A 19,775-nucleotide genomic window follows, 5' to 3' on the forward strand; every position below is an offset into this window, starting at 1 on the left:
TTCACTGAATTTTGACCAAGTTTAAACCTCCCAACTGAATGTTGGCTCTTAGGGTAGAAACAGAGATTTTGGCAGTCATGAAAACCCGGAAGTGCATTTATCCACATGAAAATATGGGTTGTAGTCAGGCCTTATTTTTGTCTCTGGGGAAAACAAATGTTATCAGCTTTGGTCCTTACATCTTGTAGAAGCTATCTATAGTTCCAACTTTCTCCCACCAGCTACACTTAAAATAAAATAAAAAAATATTTACTTATTACCTTCTACTATGTACTAAGCATAAGGGATAATGTAAGATCTTTGTCTGAAGTCTTAAGAGAAAAACCAGATGCCAACATAAATAATTATAACCCAAGGTAGAGCATAAAAGAAGTAACAACAATGGGTTTTGACAGCTTTGAAGAGGAGAAATGACATCCCAGTGGAAGGCTGAGGAATGATTCATGAAGTCTTACAGTTCTTGGACCCAGTCCCTTTGACAAGGGAGAAGCCCTTCGAGCTTTCTAAGGAGCTTGGGGAGTGTTGTGGCGGAATGCTTCTTTAGGGTCTCCCCTCAGAGTCTGGGAACAACACTGTCAGATTGTCTCAGGTGCTCTCTATCTCTCTCTGTGAGACCCAGAACTCTGCACAACTGAAGTTTGAAATGCTTGGCTTCCTAGAATCTCGGTTGGGTAGCCCCTGGCAAGCCCCTTAGACTCTCAGTTTTCTCGTCTGGAAAATGGATCTAATAATACTTACTTCAAAGGAATGTTGTAACATTTAATTCATGTTGGCTAACCCTGCTGAGATCTACAGATGAAAGACGTTGGAGAAGAATACAACGAGATTATTATACAGGAGTTAACCCCTTCATCAGCCTTTGGAAATTCTTTGTTTGTTCAATCTATAACTTCTTTGGGGGACAGTTGACTGCATTTCCAGGTGCAAAACATTCTTACAGGAAGAAACAAGTGGTTCTTGATTTCCTGTTCACCCTCTGAGACTTTCTGAATTCACACTATCCCAAGACCATTATCTTCTCTCTTCTTTCTTTCTCACTCTTGGGGCAAAAAACTACACCTGGTTGTTGGTCAGCATTGTCTCACCCCAGAGCATGATGTGAGAGAGAAGAAGCTGATTTGTAAATTCAAAGACTCAGTATTTTCTGCTTTTTGTCATGCCCAATCTTGGCTATCAGTGACAGCTTCTTAGCCCCTCAGAAAACATCTCTCTCATGTCCGGAATCTGATACTCTTCATCTCTTCATTCTGAGAATGAGATGAATGTTCTTGGCCTGTGATTCCATAGTTGGAAGAGTGGGACCCCATTGGAGTCTGAAAATTTCCTTTGATTTTGTCATTGATTTGTTTCTCTCAGCCTTTTCTTTCTTCAGATTCCTCAATGATTAAATGAGTGTAATAATTCTATTAATTTTCTCAAATATGTGTCCTGAGGAGTTAATGAGCTCATGCAATCAAAAGCACTGTCTAAACTCTAAAGATGTGTAGATAAAAAGAAGTCAAGTGGAGAATTATCTAATCTGTAACACAGGAATCGATGTACACAACCAAATTTGGAGCGAGAAGTAAAGTCATTAAGATTATCTCCACTATTTCTGAGACATCTAAAAAAAAATCTTTACAAATTCTCTGTTTGTTGATCATCTGACCTCTGAATACATCTTAGTAATGGGGAACACACTAATTATTGGTATAGTCTATTTCATATTTGGAAGCTTCTCACTGTTAAAAAGTCTTTTCTCTGGTTGAGATGATATCAGTGATATCATTCATGACAATCTCTCTGTCACTTCTAGAACTGTTTTTTAATTCTGGTTCCTGGCTCCACATACACTAAATATCCAACCCTCCTTCCATATGATGGCCCTTTGGATCTGTGAAGTCAAGGATCATTTCTAATGGGTTCTCTTATCAACAGCTAAAACTTCCCAGTTCCTTTAATTTTTCTGATGGCACTGTTTCTAGCCCTTTTACCTTTCCAGAAGCAGAATCATTGTTCTGACCAACAAATGCAGAAGTAGAGGCTTTGGGGCTAGAGGTAGAGTGGGGTGAGAACAGTTGGATCTCTCTGTACTCAGATTTACAAGGAACAGCATGAAAAGGACATTTTTATCACATAGGCTAGAGCCAGTTAGCTCAATACCCAACATGGCTGGTGTCTTGCGCACAGCTGGAGCTGAATGAGTACGTACTGTGGATTAATAAATGCAATGAAGGCTTTGCTGTCCATGATGTATATTTCATTTCTCCATAACATCATGATTTTGGAATGTCTTTTGATAATTTTTCAGGTGCTACATCACTATGGAGGGACAGGACAGTCTTTATTTTCTTCTTCAACCTTGAGATATATTGAGTCAATCTAAAGTTCTGCCTTTGGGGCTCATACTTTAGGTACCCATGACAAAAATAGGGCATGAGGCCAGATTGGAGAGTGTTTAGGGCAGGGGGCCATCCCAAGATCTTTCCTGTCACTATCCATAGCTCTTTCCCACACCCAGTCTTAAAGTGACAAAAATTTTGGCCTAGAACAGAAATGAGGTGCCAAAGCATTAAAAAGGGGGTGGGACCTGAGTCACAAATCCAAATGGAAGAGACATTGGGTGTCAGCCAGTCCAGTCCAGCACCTGATGATTGATCTTTATAATACCAGATTCCAATTTGGTTACTGTTTACTGAGCCACTACCACGTGCCAGGCACTGTGCTAGATAGTTTAGCACATAGTCTCTTACTTATTCCTACCTTCTACATGATAAGAAAGGTATTATGTTCTCCTAGAATGTGGAGAGACTTGTCATCAACAGCACTGACCTGTGGTTAGCGTTCTCCTCATCTTCCAAGACAGCAGATTTCATTCATTAATTGAGAATATCTATGAATCCCTCAGTAATGGATCCCAGACTATGGATTCTCTTAAGTCTATGGAATTACTGCAAAAGGGTCTCTGAATCAACGTATGCTCCAAGACTCTTTAGAGGCTGCAAAATACAGGTATATTTTACTCATATGTACTTATGTTTTTCGAGTATATGTGATATTCATGTAATTAGTCAAATATGATTTTTGAGACCATGCTACTAAAATCATGCTTTTGTCATCACATATTTTGTCAATAATTAGAATTTTAAAATTAACATAAAGCTTTTTAAAGCAGTTTTACATTTAGAGAAAAGTTGAGTGGGAAGTAGAGTTCCCATATATCCCCTTGTCCTCTCCCCCCAAGTTTTCCCCTATTTTTATTTTTTTGTGTTGATGTGGTATATTTGTTATAGTTGATGAGCCAGTATCGATACATTATTATTAGTTAAAGTTTATAATTCACATTAGGAATGACTCTTTGTAGTTTATGTTCCATGGGTTTTGACAAATGTGTGTGTGTGTGTGTGTGTGTGTGTATCCACCCTTACAGAATCATACAGAATAGTTTCACAACCCTAAAAATATCTTCTGGCTCCACCAATTCATTCCTCCTTTCCTCCTTATGAACCATCATATTTTTACTGTCTTTACAGTTTTGCCTTTTCCAGAATATCATATGGTTGGTGTCATATGATATTGTTGTATTTAGCCTTTTCAGGTCGGCTTCTGCATTTAGGGTTCCTTTGTATTTTTTAATGGCTTGATATTTCATATCTTTTTATCACTGAAAAATACTTCATGGTATGCATGAACCATAGTTTATTTATCCATCCTCTAATGGAAGGACATTTCAGTTGCTTCTAAATTTTAGCAAATATGAAAAAGTTTTATATATATATATATATATATATATATATATATATATATATATAATTTTTCCCAATGCCATACTGTCTTCATTACTGTAGCTTTATAATAAGTGTTACAGTTGGGTAATGTCAATCCTCCAACTTGGTTCTTCTTTAATATTGTGTTGGTTATTCTGGGTCTTTTGCTTTTCCACGGAAACTTTATAATTATTTAGTTGATACACAGAAAATAACTTTCTGGGGTCACTAATTCCTTGATTAAGATTGTATTGACTTCATAGATTGAGTTGGAAAGATCTGGTATCTTGACAATATTGAGTTTTCAATCCATGTACGTGGACTATTTCACCATTTATTTAGATCTTTTAAAATATCTATCATCAGAGTACTGTGGTTGTTTTTATGTAGACCTTGTACGTATTTTGTTCAATTTTTTACCTAAGTATTTCAGGGTTTTTTGGGTGCTAATATAAATAGAGTTGTGTCATTAAATTTTAGAAGTATTAACTAATATCAAGTGGGAGTGGTATTTTTCAGGTTAAAATGTGGTCTGCGTAATTCAAAGATGAAAAACTAGTGGCTTACGTGACTTCAGACATGAAGTAACTAACAGCAGCGCTTGAGGTCCTGCTGCCAGAAGGGTGTCTAATGGTGTTACTGTGGCAATGTCACGGTACACTGGAAAGAGAAATCTCATTTAGAGTTGAGACTCTAAGAGTGAAATAACTTTTTCCATTCAAAAGAGTTTAAAACTCTTCTCCCTTGCCTCAGATCCCATACAAATAAATGGGCAACAATCAGCCTTTGCCAAGAGGGTGCAGGTTACAGGAATGGAGAGCTATGGCATCATCCAACCATTGTTCCCACTAGCATAGTAAATAACTAACATTGTTTATAGATAAAGATAAAAATTCTTACCACAGGTTATAAGCCTAGAGTGACCAAACCTCTATCAACCCCTTAAACCATATGCTCCCTCTTCTGCTGGACTAGTCTGGGCTTACACACGCCTTTCTTTGCCACATTTCTTTCACAGGGCCTTTGCATATTCTGTTTCTTTCCCTCTTTAGCCAGGTCATGTATCACTTCCTTGATTCTCCCAGGCCAGGCCTTTGAAAATGCTGTATACTTCTCAGCATTTGTCACATTGTGAATTTACATTTAGTTATGTGATTAGCTGATTTCAGGACTATAAGTTCCATGAAGGAAGGCACTGTGTCTGTTTTTTTCACCATTATGGTTCTAGTCCTGTAATTGTTCAATGAAAGGATGATGGATTTGGATATCCTATAGAACCATGAACTGCATATCTAATTGCATTTTAGAGTATGGGTACCCCTCAATGAATAATTTTTATTGTCCTAAAGGACTCCTCTAAGTATTATGGCACAACTAGAAACCTGGTATGGGTGGTTCCCCACCCAAACACTATAATCAATATTCTCGTTCCTAGACCAGTGGAAATGGATTTAATAGACTCCTTTGTAGAGTGTTGGCTTGGTGAGGCTTATAATGGTTTGAATAAAGCTTAATTTGATTTTTTTAAAGTTTCTTTGCAAGCATTTATTAAATATCCACTGTCTACCACACACTGTGTTAAATGAGAACCATGTATGAAAGCTCTCAGCCATAGTCTCCATCTTAGAAGACTGCTGAAGACTTAGAAGACAGTGTGGGCAAGATGCACATCAGTTCCACGCCAAGCTGAACAGTCAAGGTGAAGTCATAGTAGGTACTATAACTGTTGGCTCTGGGGCCCGGGCTGCATGTTTTTTTGGCTGTACAGTCTCTGAACTTTTGGGAACCAAACGCCTTAGGCAGATCCTGCACGTTTTGTCCCCTCAGTCTCCTACCACTCCCTACTGTCTCATACCTGGCTTGGAATTTCTTGTTTCCATTGCCTGCCTGCTCCCTAAGTGAATCCAATTTGTGGCCCTTGGCTGGGTCCAATCTTCCCTCTGGGGTCAATGGCTGGCTAGAGACAAAGGCTGCTTTTCTCATTCCTATTTCATACAAGGAACTATGGGAACCACCAGCAGGATCACACAGGCCCTGAAGAACTCACAGTTCAGTCAAAGAAGGGACATGAACACAAACAGCCAGAACACTCTGTCTCAGAGTGTTTACAAAGGCAGCTGTGAGAAGGGCAGGGACCAGAACACATGCTCTGGCCCATGTGTTTGTAGGTCCTGTTTATGGTAGAAGGATAGCAGAAGATGAGGTTAGAGCAGGCATGAAAGCCCTTATCTTGTCCTCAGTCGGTGAAATGAACTGTGGCTCTGTGGCTGTGGGACAGAGGTAAGTCACCTCAGCTTCACCTCTTTGAGCTTCAGCTTCTGTAGCTATAAGCTGCCAGTGATATCAGGGTGCAGTAGGGTGGTTGTGAGGTTTAGAAAAAGGAAGACGATGCAAATGCTTAGCATGATACTTTCTATAGTACAGACAACCAACTATTGTTGAATATCAATCCTGTTTTATAGGAACATTTATAGAGACTATTGCATATTCTGTGTTGGCAACTCTGGGACCCATCTTTCATAGGAAGCCTTAGTAGGGGATCGGGCAATCCTCTTCCTGGCCCAGCCATTGGTGGTCCAGAACATCCCGTGCCAGAAGGAGGCCTGGCCATGTGACCTCTTCTCCTTTTTGGCTGTTCCCACTGGCAAGCCATGAATAGCAGGAAACACCCTCCATTGCCCTGAGAGCTTTTCCCAAGGAACCCAGAGGGAAGAATATTCTGTGGTTTTGCAAAGCCTGAGCCTCTTCTGGAGCCAATTCTGGTGGAGATACAGAGAACCTAATTGTTTTATGTTCTTCAGGTCCTCTCCATTGGTGGCCACTTAAGCTCTCCTTTAACACAATGAATGGAAGGCTTCAAAGAGTCAGCATTTGATAGTCTCAGCTTCCAGTGGTCACAGGAGCACCAAGAGTTGCAGGTTTACAGATTTAGAGAGTTTCAGGGCCGGAAGGTGTCCCGAGTTTATCTGCCCACCTCTCTCAATTTACAGCTATGGAGATTGCAGCCCAAAGAGACAAAACCAGTGACAGACCTAGATTCCCTACTTTCCAGGCCTGGGCTTCTGTCATGATATCACACTGCCTTCCATGTACAGAAAGAAGCATTAAGCATGAAGGTGTGCATATGGTTTCACTAGTGCCAGTTACTACAAATGACAGAACATCAGGTTTAGGAGGGGGAAAAAAAAGTGTATGTCTGAAGGAGGCATGTATTAGCTTGTATAACTGAGCTAATCAGGAGAACATCTTGTTTTGGCAACATTAGTAGGACCTGGTTTCACCCTCTCTATCACTAAGGTCCTCTTCCTTGATATCACCTCCATTTTGAGACTCTCTTTTCCCTCAAGAAGGCTGCCAGAAGTTTCCAGGACTAAATCCTTTCATGATCATGTGCCATGGGAAAATACAAAAGATCTCTGTCTTAGCTTTCTCTGCCAAGATCCCAAGGACCCCTCTGATGGGGTTTCTGGTAGTTCATATTCTGATATAAGCCAATCACTAGGGCTGGGGATCTCAAAGTTCTAATTGATGTAGGCCCAAGTCTCGTGCTTCTGCTCCTGGGCTGGGGACCAGCTACTCAGACCCTGAGGATTGAGAGTGGGATGCAACTAAGAAAGGAAAATGGGGCTCAGTGCCCCCCCCAAAAAAGTCCTCTGTGTCTCCATAGTGCTCCTAGGTGTGATTATGAATCTGAGTGTGTCTTAGGTGTATCAAATCTCCCATCTCCCTGAATTGGGGAGCACTTTGTTCTCCAACAAGCTGTGTGCTCATGACAGTAGAAATGAACTAGGAAGAGGGTGGAATATTTCCACAGGTGAACCTGAGGTCTGGGGTTTTGTAATGTGATGCCCTCCAATTCATTAGCTACCCCAAGTCTTGTTCTGCCTGGGCTTCTGTTAAATAAAACATGAGAAAAGCAAACAAATAAAAATCAAAACAAACCAATCAACAGATAAACAAGAACTCAACAGCCAGCCCCATCTTTCTGATTGCCAACGAAGTCTGATTAAACACATTCTTTTTTTTAAAAAATTTTTTATTTTTTATAAACATATATTTTTATCCCCAGGGGTACAGGTCTGTGAATCGCCAGGTTTACACACTTCATAGCACTCACCAAAGCACATACCGTCCCCAATGTCCATAACCCCACCCCCCTTCCGCCCAGCCCCCCTCCCCCCAGCCCCCCTCCCCCCAGCAACCCTCAGTTTGTTTTGTGAGATTAAGAGTCACTTATGGTTTGTCTCCCTCCCAATTTCATCTTGTTTCATTGATTCTTCTTTATTAAACACATTCTTATATAGGACAGGACTATTGTAGCTGTAAAAGGAGATTTCTTGATTCTTGAGAATACACAGTACACCTCACTGATCAAAGTTTATTCACCTAATGAAAGTCAGGAATATTTAATATTGGCCCAGAGCTAATGTAGGCCCAAGAGCTAACCACTTATGAAGCACTTTCATGATAACCATTGTCCATCCTGGATGAAGGCAAAGTCCTACTTATCCTCATTCTACAGACAGGAAAGTGAAGCCCAGAGAAGTCGAACAACCTGATGGAGGCCCCATAGCATGTCGTTGGCAGAGCTAGGAAGCCAATCCAGGCCCTTTGACCCCAGAGACTTTTATCTTTCAATATGTCATGTTTTCCCTGAAGAAGACTGACACATTTTAAGTATTAACGCTTTATTATTTCCTATTTTAAAGGGAAAGACATTTGAAATGCAAATTAACATGAATAATTTAATTCTACAGATTGGCCCCCCCCAAAAAATAAAATAAAATAAAAAGAGGGATGATATCAAGTTTTAGCAAGGGTGTAAGAAAATTGATCTCTTCATTCACCGTTGGTCCATTTGTGAATCAGTACAAGTTTGGTAATTATCTTTTATAATGCAATATAAAGCAGGTGTGTGTGTAGGGGGTGTTTCTAAAGTGACACATATAAATATGTTCGTTGTGCCATTGTTTGTAATTGAGAAAAAGATAGATTATCAATGGCCCATTCATAGAGAAATGGCTTAACTGTGTGTAGTGATAATCTGAAATATCAAGGAAGACAGTACATCTACGGCAGATGACATAGTTAGGTTTCCACCAGGTGTTAAGTTAAAATACCTGTAGAACAATATATATATAACATTAGACCATTTATATGAGAAACAAAGTATAAACTGAATTGAGACATTTTCCTTTATTTTTTCTTTAAAGATTGTATTAATTTATTTGAGAGAGCGAGCAAGAGACAGAGAGAAATCACGAGGTGGGGAGGTCATAGGGAGAAACAGACTCTGCTGAGTGGGGAGCCCGATGTGGGACTTGATCTCGGGATTCCGGGATCACGACCTGAGCTGAAGGCAGATGCATAGCGACCCAGGCATTTCTATATGCACATATAATTAGTTACATCCAGGGAAGGGTTAAAATGGTATGATAAGCACTGAGAGCAGGAGTGCAGTGAGGACAAGGGGAAGGGTTTGGAGTTAGCCCAGAGTAGGGGTTGGGATCAGGAGGGACAATCAGAGGGATGCTTGTTTTTAGATACTTGAATTTTTGTGGATTGAATATATTCACATTCTATTTGTATAATTTCAGATATTAAAATATAAAATAATGTGAGGTTCTTACTAAAACATGTTAAGACATTTGAATTAACACAGCAACTTCTTTCAAGATATGTCTCCAAAGGCAAATGAAACAAAAGCGAAAATGAACTTTTGGGACTTCATCAAGATCAAAAGCTTCTGCATAGCAAAGGAAATAGTCAACAAAACAAAGAGGCAACCCACGGACACTACAGACAAAGGGCTGATATCCAAGATCTATAAAGAATTCCTCAAACCCAACAACACAAAACAGATAATCATGTCAAAAAATGGGCAGAAGACATGAACAGACACTTCTCCAAAGAAGACATACAAATGGCTAACAGACACATGAAGAAATATTCATCATCATTAGCCATCAGGGAGATTCAAATCAAAATCACATTGAGATACCACCTTACACCAGTTAGAATGGCCAAAATCAACAAGACAATAAACAAAAAGTGTTGGAGAGGATGTGGAAAAAGGGGAACCCTCTTAAACTGTTGGTGGGAATGCAAGTTGGTACAGCCTCTTTGGAAAACAGTGTGGAGATTCCTTAAGAAATTAAAAATAGAGCTATCCTATGACCCTGCAATTGCACTACTAGGTATTTAACCCAAAGATACAGATGTAGTGAAAAGAAGGGGCATCTGTACCCCAATGTTAATAGTAGCAATGGCCACTGTTGCCAAATTGTGTAAAGAACCAAGATGCCCTTCAATGGACGAATGGGTAAAGAAGATATGGTCTGTATATACTACAGAGTATTATGCCTCCATCAGAAAGGATGAATACCCAACTTTTGTATCAAGATGGATGGGACTGGAGGAGATTATGCTGAGTGAAATTAGTCAAGCAGAGAGAGTCAATTATCATATGGTTTTGCTTACTTGTGGAGCATAAGGAATAACATGGAGGACATTGGGAGATGAAGAGGAGAAGTGAGTTGGCTGAAATTGGAGGGGGAGTCAAACCATGAGAGATTGTGGACCTTGAGAATCAAACAGAGGGTTTTGGAGGGGTAGAGGATGGGAGGTTGGGGGAGCCTGGTGGTGGGTATTATGGAGGGCATGTATTGCATGGAGTACTGGTTGTGGTGGATAAACAATGAATTGTAGAACACTGAAAAGAAATTGAAAAAAAAAAAAAGTCTTATTGGTCACTGAGTTTAAAGCAAAAAAGTGCTGACTCCTTTCACTGTTTTCTGATCCTAGCAAAGCTCCAGGTAGTCTTCATCCCTTGTGAAATGTGTAGGTATACAGACTTTAATGTTGGGAGGAAGTTAGAGACCACCGGTTTTTACCTGTACAGAGGCAGGCCACTGGCGACTAGAATATAGTTACCTCTCCAGTTCTTTTCCAGGTGACCTATCCAGGAGTTAGGTCGGGGCGACGTGACTGGGTCTCCAGCTCTCAAAGTCTCAGGAGAGAGAATCACAAGGCTTTTCCCCTGTTTTCTCAGAAGGATGAAATCAGCCAGTCATCACAGAATTATTAGGGAACTGTCAGACATAACAGAAATGCTGGAGAGTGAGGTTATTCCCATTCTTTCCATTTTTTTGCAGCTCAAAGTTAAAATGACTTCCTTAAATCCCTGTGGCTGCAGGACCCCTTTGGTTCAGTCTTTGTCACAGTCTTGGTAGTGCTTTGCAGTCCTGCTCACATCACGTGTCCCATAAATCATGAATGTGCCTGTGCTCCCTGCTAGGTGGAAGGTTCTGTCGAGTCTAAGACCAGATCCCAGTCTACCTCTTAGCCTAGCTCCAATCCCATGTCCAGCCAGCCTTCGGGGAATGAGAATTTTGTAGGAAACTTTCTGGACTCAGCTTCTTTTTCTCTAAATAAAGGGTGTGTGCTAACTTGCTACAATTCTCTTCAGTTGGAATGGTCTATGATTTTAAGATTTAACTCTCCACTTCAGTGACACTCCTCACCTTTAGCCTGATGGTCAACTCCTTTCACAGCCTGCAGAGCTGGCTTGTGAATTTCAGCTGGATGAGAAGCCCAAGGACCAGGCAGTCCATTCTTGTGTGAGGAGAGAGGAGATTTCTGTAGGAACCTTCACTGTGATGTCCTTGGCTAAGGCGGACTAAGAAGTAATAACAGCTTGTGTTTATGCAGCCTCTTGCCATGGAGGAGCTCAAAGGGCTTCCCAGACATTATCTCACTCTTTCTCATTATCATTCCCTGGCACACCCGGCACCAATGGGTTAAGTCGTTTTCCCACAACTCTCCTGTGGTGGAGTTAGAACCAGGACTCAGGTCACCAGACTTCTGGCCTTCCAGCCTGCTCATTGTGTCCTGCGGCTCTCAGCATAGACGATCTGCCCTCACAGAGAGGAGACGACTTCCCATCATTGTTGTACACTTGGGACATTTGCTGAGAGACCCTGGAAGAAATGACTCCTCTCTCTTGCTCCAGGCTCATGAAGCTGATGATGTATGCACTGATTATGGAGTGGGCCCCGGGGACTTCCTCACCCATGGTGAAGGCCCGAGCTGGGCCTCCTTAGGCAAGAGTAGGACTGGTTGCCTGGTTTTGCTGCTACCTTGCAACCTTTATGCTTAGAAAGACTGCCTTTGTCTTCAGACTGACCCGTCCTGTGTCCCTTCCATCACGGAATCCTGAAGTTTTGAAGCTTGGAGGGGCTTGTGGTGGCCAACTATCCTTTTGTCCCTTTTCTCTCTTTCTTTCTCTCTCTCTTTCTTTCTTTCTTTCTGTTGGCTCCCTGAGATCAAGACATGAGCTGAGATCAAGAGTCACTCGGGTGCCCCTGGAGGCCTATTATCTGAGTCCTCATTTTACAGATGGGAATATTGAGGACTAGAGAGGCAATTAACTGGTTAGAGGCTCTTAATTGTATTCTAAATATTTGAACCCCATCCTCCTAGGATGGGGGTAGAGTAAGGACAGAACCAGAACCACTGGGTTGAAACATTCTGAGAGGTTAGTGGATGAAGAATGTGAGAGAAAATGAAAGGTGGGAGGGGGGAAAATTCATATCCAACTTCCACCATCAGAAAAAGTATTTTTCTTGCTTGGATATACTGTATTCACTCAAATGTGCTATTGCACAGCAGAGATAAAAATTAATAGCTTTGTTTCCTGTGATCTCTTTATCAGCCAAAGTACAGGACTATGGCTCTCAGTTATTTTAATGGAAAAAACTGAGGTTGTATTATCAGGTGATAAGGCTGTGTCAGGCGTTATTTTATTTTCTTATCTCCCTTGTTCAAGGTGAAGTGTTCCAGCCTTGATGGATGAGCAGGCTATCGTGACTGTGATGTCCCTTGTGCCTTGATCTTACTCCACCTTCTAAGATAACTGTGGCAGGTGAGAGAGGACTCTGGGGCCAGATGATTCTGAGCACAGAACCCAGGGAAGGCTATGACAGCTGGGTCCTTGTTGTAGGACAGGTGGCATAAGGGCTTTGCAGACTCAGTCGCATGGCCTAGGTCACCTGCACTGCAGAATCTTGCACGACTCTTCCAGTAGAATTTATTCAGCAAGCACTGACTGGTGATCTCGAATGTTCCCAGTGTAACGTCTGATAGGGATGGAAAGATGAATCATGCTGGTCCTTGCTATCCTAGGGAAGCTCATGCGGAGAGAGGGTTGCAAGTTTGATCACACGGGAAGGATGTCACATCTTCCTCCTCTGGGCTTCTAGAGTGCATCTACCTCTCTGAACTCTTGCTCCTCTCATGGTGTGTGCCTGTGTGTCTGTTTCTTCCCATGCTAGGATGTATGTTTTCCTGGGGGCAGAGACCAGATCCGAGGTGTGGCTTCTGGTCCAGCTTCAGGGCCTGGCTGAAAAATAATCAATGTATGTGCACTAAATTAACATGTGAGTAAATTCATTTGTTTGTCTATTCGTTCGTTCATTCATTCATTCATTCATTCATCATCCAATGCCTGGTGTTAATTTCCATTATATAACACTGCCTCCTCTAGTCAGGCCTGTTACTAATATCAGAGATTTTAAAAAAGAATAGCTTTGGGGCATCTGGGTGTCTCAGTCGGTTAAGAATTTGCCTTTGGCTCAGGTCATGATCCCAGCATTCTGGGATCGAGTCCTGCATTGGGCTCCCTGCTCAGTGGGGAACCTGCTTCTCCCTCTCCTGCTCCCCATGCTTGTGTGTGCTCTCTCTCTCTGACAAACAAATAATTTTTTTTAAATTTATTTTTTATTTATTTTCAGCATAACAGTATTCATTATTTTTGCACCACACCCAGGGCTCCATGCAATCCGTGCCCTCTATAATACCCACCACCTGGTACCCCAATCTCCCACCCCCTGCCCCTCCAAAACCCTCAGATTGTTTTTCAGAGTCCATAGTCTCTCATGGTTCACCTCCCCTCCCAATTTCCCCCAACTCCCTTCTCCTCTCTAACTCCCCATGTCCTCCATGCTATTTGTTATGCTCCACAAATAAGTGAAATCATATGATGATTGACTCTCTCTGCTTGACTTATTTCACTCAGCATAATCTCTTCCAGTCCCATCCATGTTGCTACAAAAGTTGGGTATTCATCCTTTCTGATGGAGGCATAATACTTCATAGTGTATATGGACCACATCTTCCTTATCCATTCATCCATTGAAGGGCATCTTGGTTCTTTCCACAGTTTGGTGACCGTGGCCATTGCTGCTATAAACATTGGGGTACAGATGGCCCTTCTTTTCACGACATCTGTATCTTTGGGGTAAATACCCAGTAGTGAAATTGCAGGGTCATAGGGAAGTTCTATTTTTAATTTCTCGAGGAATCTCCACACTGTTCTCCAAAGAGGCTACACCAACTTGCATTCCCACCAACAGTGTAAGAGGGTTCCCCTTTCTCCACAACCCCTCCAACATCCCCTGTTTCCTGTCTTGCTAATTTTGGCCATTCTAATTGGTGTAAGGTGGTATCTCAATTGTGGTTTTAAGTTGAATCTCCCTGAGGGCTAGCGGTGATGAACATTTTTTCATGTGTCTGATAGCCATTTGTATGTTTTCCTTGGAGAAGTGTCTGTTCATATCTTCTGCCCATTTTTTGATATGATTGTCTGTTTTGTGTGTGTTGAGTTTGAGGAGTTCATTATAGATCCTGGATATCAACCTTTTGTCTGTACTGTCATTTGCAAATATCTTCTTCCATTCCGTGGGTTGCCTCTTTGTTTTCTTGACAGTTTCCTTTGCTGTGCAGAAGCTTTTGATTTTGATGAAGTCCCAAAAGTTTATTTTTGCTTTTGTTTCCTTTACCTTTGGAGACATATCTTGAAAGAAGTTGCTGTGTCTGATAGCGAAGAGATTACTGCCTATTATTAAAATGTCTATACTGCCTAGAGCAATCCATACTTTTAATGCCATTCAGATCAAAATTCCACTGGTATTCTTCAAAGAGCTGGAGCAAATAATCCAAAATATGTATGGAACCAGAAGAGACCCCGAATCATTAAGGAAATGTTGAAAAACAAAAATAAAACTGAGGGCATCACGTTACCTGATTTCAAGCTTTACTACAAAGCTGTGATCACCAAGAAAGCAGGGTACTGGAATAAAAACAGACACATAGACCAGTGGAACAGAGTAGAGAGCCCAGATATGGACCCTCAACTCTATGGGCAAATAATCTTCGACAAAACAAGAAAAAATATACAGTGGAAAAAAGACAGTCTCTTCAATAAATGGTGCTGGGAAAAGTGGGCAGCTATATATAGAAGAATGAATCTCGACCATTCTCTTACACCATACACAAAGATAAACTCAAAATGGATAAAAGACCTCAACGTGAGACAGGAATCCATCAGAATCCTAGAGGAGAACATAGGCAGTAATTTTTTTTTTTTTTTTTTTTAGCTTTGCTCTGTGTGTGAGGTGTGGCTCATGAAGCAGGACAAAGGAACCATTCATTTCAACTCCCTCCCTTGTTACTCCTGCAAGGGCTCCATGTTTCTCATCCTTTGTCAGCCCTAGTGGTGACTCACACCTGACCATGGACAAGAAAGACCACAAATGTTGTAAAATAAGAGCCAGCTGCTCATGGGTCAGGCTGGGTTCTGACCACCCAGGTTCTGCTGGTTCTTAGATAGGGGACAAGGGACAGGTCGCTTCCCCTCTCTGAGTCTGTCACTTCATCTGCGAAATGGAGATAGTATAACTCTGTTTTACCTTCTTCACAAGATTTTTAAAAGAGTCATATGAAAATGGGTGTGAGTGGTAAAATGCATCGTGGAAAGTAAAGAGTATTAGAAAATAAAGCAGCTCCCTCTTCACTCTACCATAGGGCCCTTCATGTGCTTTGGCACAAAGCCTTCCCATAGGTGTATACCCTGCCTTCCTTTTTGTATTTAGAATAATTATTTCTTTGATGTATTATGTTCTAGAGACTCTGGAGGAGTGTCTTGGCAAGCAGTGGGACCTGGTCCCCAAGTTGCCATCCTAGGATGGCAGCCACATTTCACCAGGAGCCGCCATGGAGCTCAGGAAGGAGTAAGTTCCCAGCTGGGGCTCTTTAATGGGGATTTTACAGCATTTGGCTAAAAAGCTAGTGAAACAACCGTCATTGGCTGAAAGAACAGTGAAAGTCCTCTAGGCCTGCATGACTCAGCCCCAGGAGAGGCTCATTCCATGGGAAAAATCAAGGACTGTGCTGAAGCAAGACAAGGCCCAGGAAGCTATCTGAGATAAAAGGCAGCGTCTATCAAAATTCAATGCCAGACTCCCTTTCTACTCCTGCTAGGATGGAATCGAAATAATGACCATATCTCCTTTCATTTGGTCAAAGTCCCCGAGTCCCCAGGAATGACTCTGCAGGAAAGATCGAGGACAGGTTCTTGACTGATTCCGTTTTCCCATCTCTTATCTGTCAAATGAGAAGGCCGATTAATTCCTGAGATCCCTGCTAGTTTTGACATTGTGTCATTCTGTGATATCCAACTGTTTGAAAATTCCTGGATGCTCTGAGGTGAATTTACAGGCATGCAGCCCTTGTCTTGTGATTCCTTCAGTGTACCTCTGGGTGGCCTGAGCCCCAGTCTCTACACGAGGCCCCTCCATATCCATTAGCAGGGTCTGGAGGACCAATAGAAGCAGCCCTCCTCCTCCAGGCATGGCCCAGCATTAGGACTCACCTCAGTAGGGTTTAAGTTGAATGTTGGACCTGGAAACAGAACATGAGTTCTAGTCTAGATGAGCTGGTATTTGTTCAGTCCCTTGAAAGCCCAGCTCCAGTAAATTCTCATTTATGAAGTCTTCCCAGATTCCCATCCAGAAGATTCTGTCCCTCCCCGGTCTTTCTCTTAGTTTTCTTACCAGCTTGTGAGGGCGGTGGGGGCTCACTGTCATCTGGCTGCCATAGATCCTGAGAGAGTTTTGTACATGGTAGGTGCTATTAAACATGAATTCGTGCCTGAGGGATTTGAGGTTGGGCTTTGAATCAGATCTGGGTTTAGATTTTGTAGCTATAACAAACACATCTCTATGATCTCCTTGGCGCTTGGTTAATGATTCCCAGCCAGAGATTTCTGGAGCCCAGAGATCTATTTAGGTAGTAATGAGGTGAGAGGGAAGTCGACAGAATTATTTGGTGGCAAGTGACAAAAGCCCATCTCAAACACACTAAAGCGAAAAAAAGGGGTGTTATTATTGGGGACCGAGCTTACTTCTAGTTTGTCAACCAAGAGCTTTGAGCTATTGTCACTTCTGCTTCCCATCATTCATCTTTGCTTCCTTCATTTTTTGGTGCAATGCTCAGGCACACTCCATGTGGTGGCCATGTGGCCAGGGTAATTGAACACCAGGGTAAATGAAGACCTGTTTCTTCTCTAACTTTTTCAAAAGTGTGCTGGGCTTATCTAGCAAAGGTCATTACTAGTTTAGGCAGCTGAAAGGGAAGCAGCCTCTGATTGACTTTGGTCCAAGCCCATCCCCGGAGCTGGCAGAAGTCTAGGAACTGGGGTGGGTGAGGGCATTGCTAAAGGAAAAGAGGGTGGCACTGTGACCAAAAGAAGGCTAATTGATGTCCATGGCAAAACCAACAAAGTGTGTCTTTGAAACATGTTCAGTTTCAAAAAGCCAAACAGAAAGAGGCCATTTACTAAATGTTAAAGCCAAAGAAGCTAATGAACATGTCCAGGGTTTGGTTTTGTTTTTTGTTTTTTATTATTTATTTATTTATTTTTTTGTCTTTGTCTGAAATTATATCAGCTCAGTTTGGGAACACTGGAGATTTCTTGTGGACCAGAAGCTCCTTGCCTTATAAACAACGGAAAGGGAGGTGAATTTCTGGTATACCCCATTTAATAATGCTGATTCATTTTTAACCCTAATAAAAAATCTATGAGATTTTTTTCCTTGAAACATGCCATATTATACATATCGTATCATAGATAAGTTCTACCTGGGATTGGAGGGCTAGTGTATCCTCTCAGCAAGTAAGAGCTAAATAAACTTGACTGTGTTCTTTCTGACCCACACAACAGGTAGCTCTCAATCAATGGGCACTCTAACTGTACTTTGAGAATTGAGAGATTTGGCAACTTGTGTTTTTCCTTTCCAGGGCCCTCTCATTCCTGAGCATATATATTGTGCTCTGGTCAAGAGCTTTATGACCTACACCTGAAAGTATATGGGAGTAAAGTGTTGAGGAAAGATGAACAAACAAAGCTGAGTAACTTACTGGAGCTTAAAATGCAAGACTCAAGAGATCTTCAAAAGAAGGGTCCAGAGTTACGATGTAGAAGAAATTAGGTGATTGTGGAAGTCTTTTGACCTTTGGGAGGGTCTGATGAGCACACTTGAGCCCAGCAGGGAAGAACTTATAAATAGGAGAAGCCAGGGCCAGGGAAAGTCATAGCTTCAGGGTACTGGAAAGATTCAGAAGATCCATTGACTAGGAGAGCCATAGGCTGGGAACAACCTCTTTCTGGGGCCAAGCTATGATAGTTGTCTTTTAGTTTTGAGGATTTACAAATGTTAAAAATCTTGTCATTGTTTTATGGAGTCATTGGAATATCTTAAAGAAAAAACATCTCCTCTGCCTAGCATTGGCTGTCTTTAAAGAACTTAATCCCTTTTCAAGTTTTGTTTTCAATTTGGTTAATCTGTAGCATCATCCTTCATAGGGGGTTTGGGGCCGGGGGTGCAATGGACTCTAGATCCAAGGCAAGAATAGTGGTTTAGTTAGCCAGGCACTTCCTAGACATTTCTGCTTGAGGATAGACTGTCATTTGGGGAGGTACCATCTGAGGGTGTGTAATCATGAAGAAGGGAGCAAGTCACAGAGAAGGCACTGTGGATGGCATGCCATGGGGAGGAAGTTGTAGAAAGCCCCTGGACCCCCACACGGTTCACACTGAGCTTGGTGTGAATAAGCACCTGTACAGAGTTCAGGGCTGTGTAAGCATGTGGCCTGTTTGGGTTACCAGGGTAACAAGGGACCCGGCTGCTTCCGAAGTCAAAAGATCTCCTCTGTTCAAACTAGGAAGAGATCTTAGGCCTGATGCTTGTCAGCATCCTCATTCCATACAAGGAGAGTAGAGGACAATTTGCATTCAGCTGGCAGAGTGTTGGTATGTTTTCTCCACCTCTAGTATCAGGATCAGCTAGGAGGGCTGGTTAAAATTCTGATTCTTGGGAGCAATCCCAGACTTATGAGATTAGATGCTCTGGAAGTGGGCCCAGGAGTCCACACTTCAGAAAGCACCCCAGGCCATTCCTAGACACCTCAAGTTTGAGAAGCACTGCTCTGAGGGGCTGATGCTGATTCATATTCCACTTTGAGGACAGGCTCCTGACTCCAGACTCAGCACTTTCTCTTTGACACCAGAGCCCATGGGAGCTGGGGATGTGGAATAAGTCAGATCGAGGATGGTGAGTCGGGGGGTGGTGGGGGACTGTGAAGAGTGAGATTGTGTCTCTAATTCTTCCTGCGGTGTGAGAAGGCCGGATACATCTTTTCCGATTGGATGAAGGAAACTGAACATGAGCTTCCTATCTGCCTGTCAGGCACCAAGATGCTTAAGTGTATGTGTCTTGAAACTCTGCTACTCTTTTAAACTCCAACTGCTCATCTGACAGATGAAAAAACTCACAGCAGCTCCTCTCTCTGTTCTTTAGATAAAAGCTCCCCGCTGTCTCTGGGACTCCATGTGAAACAGTTCCTCAGGCTGCCATGTGTCCTTCCTGGCTTTCAATCTCCAACACACGTGATGAAACTGAAAGAGATGATCTCAAAATTTCAATGACAGAGATTAAAATGAAAAGAATTGGTTCTTTCTGTTGTTTTTAAAATGACATAGTTCTTGGCTGATAGAAACTACCATTTACCTCCTGCTATAAATTTGTGAATATTGTCTTCTATGTTATGATATGAAGACATCTTTTAGCACTGTAGGCCAGACTCTTTTGGGATGTCCAAGGACCCCAGTACAACTAGAGGTCCATTGCTATG

General features: G+C 42.0%; 1 long non-coding RNA gene across 1 annotated transcript in view; it reads left to right on the top strand.

Moving 5' to 3' along the window:
• Positions 1 to 19,572, top strand: part of LOC131824737 (uncharacterized) — a 43,372-nt gene extending 23,800 nt beyond the window's left edge. Inside the window, exons 2-3 of the long non-coding RNA XR_009350968.1 lie at positions 15,709 to 15,814; positions 19,442 to 19,572. This is a non-coding gene — a long non-coding RNA (uncharacterized LOC131824737). The remainder of the gene's footprint in view (positions 1 to 15,708; positions 15,815 to 19,441) is intronic.
• Positions 19,573 to 19,775: the final 203 nt, after the last annotated feature.

The sequence above is a fragment of the Mustela lutreola genome, chromosome 2, assembly GCF_030435805.1.
Source record: "Mustela lutreola isolate mMusLut2 chromosome 2, mMusLut2.pri, whole genome shotgun sequence".
NCBI classification, from domain to species: Eukaryota; Metazoa; Chordata; class Mammalia; order Carnivora; family Mustelidae; genus Mustela; species Mustela lutreola.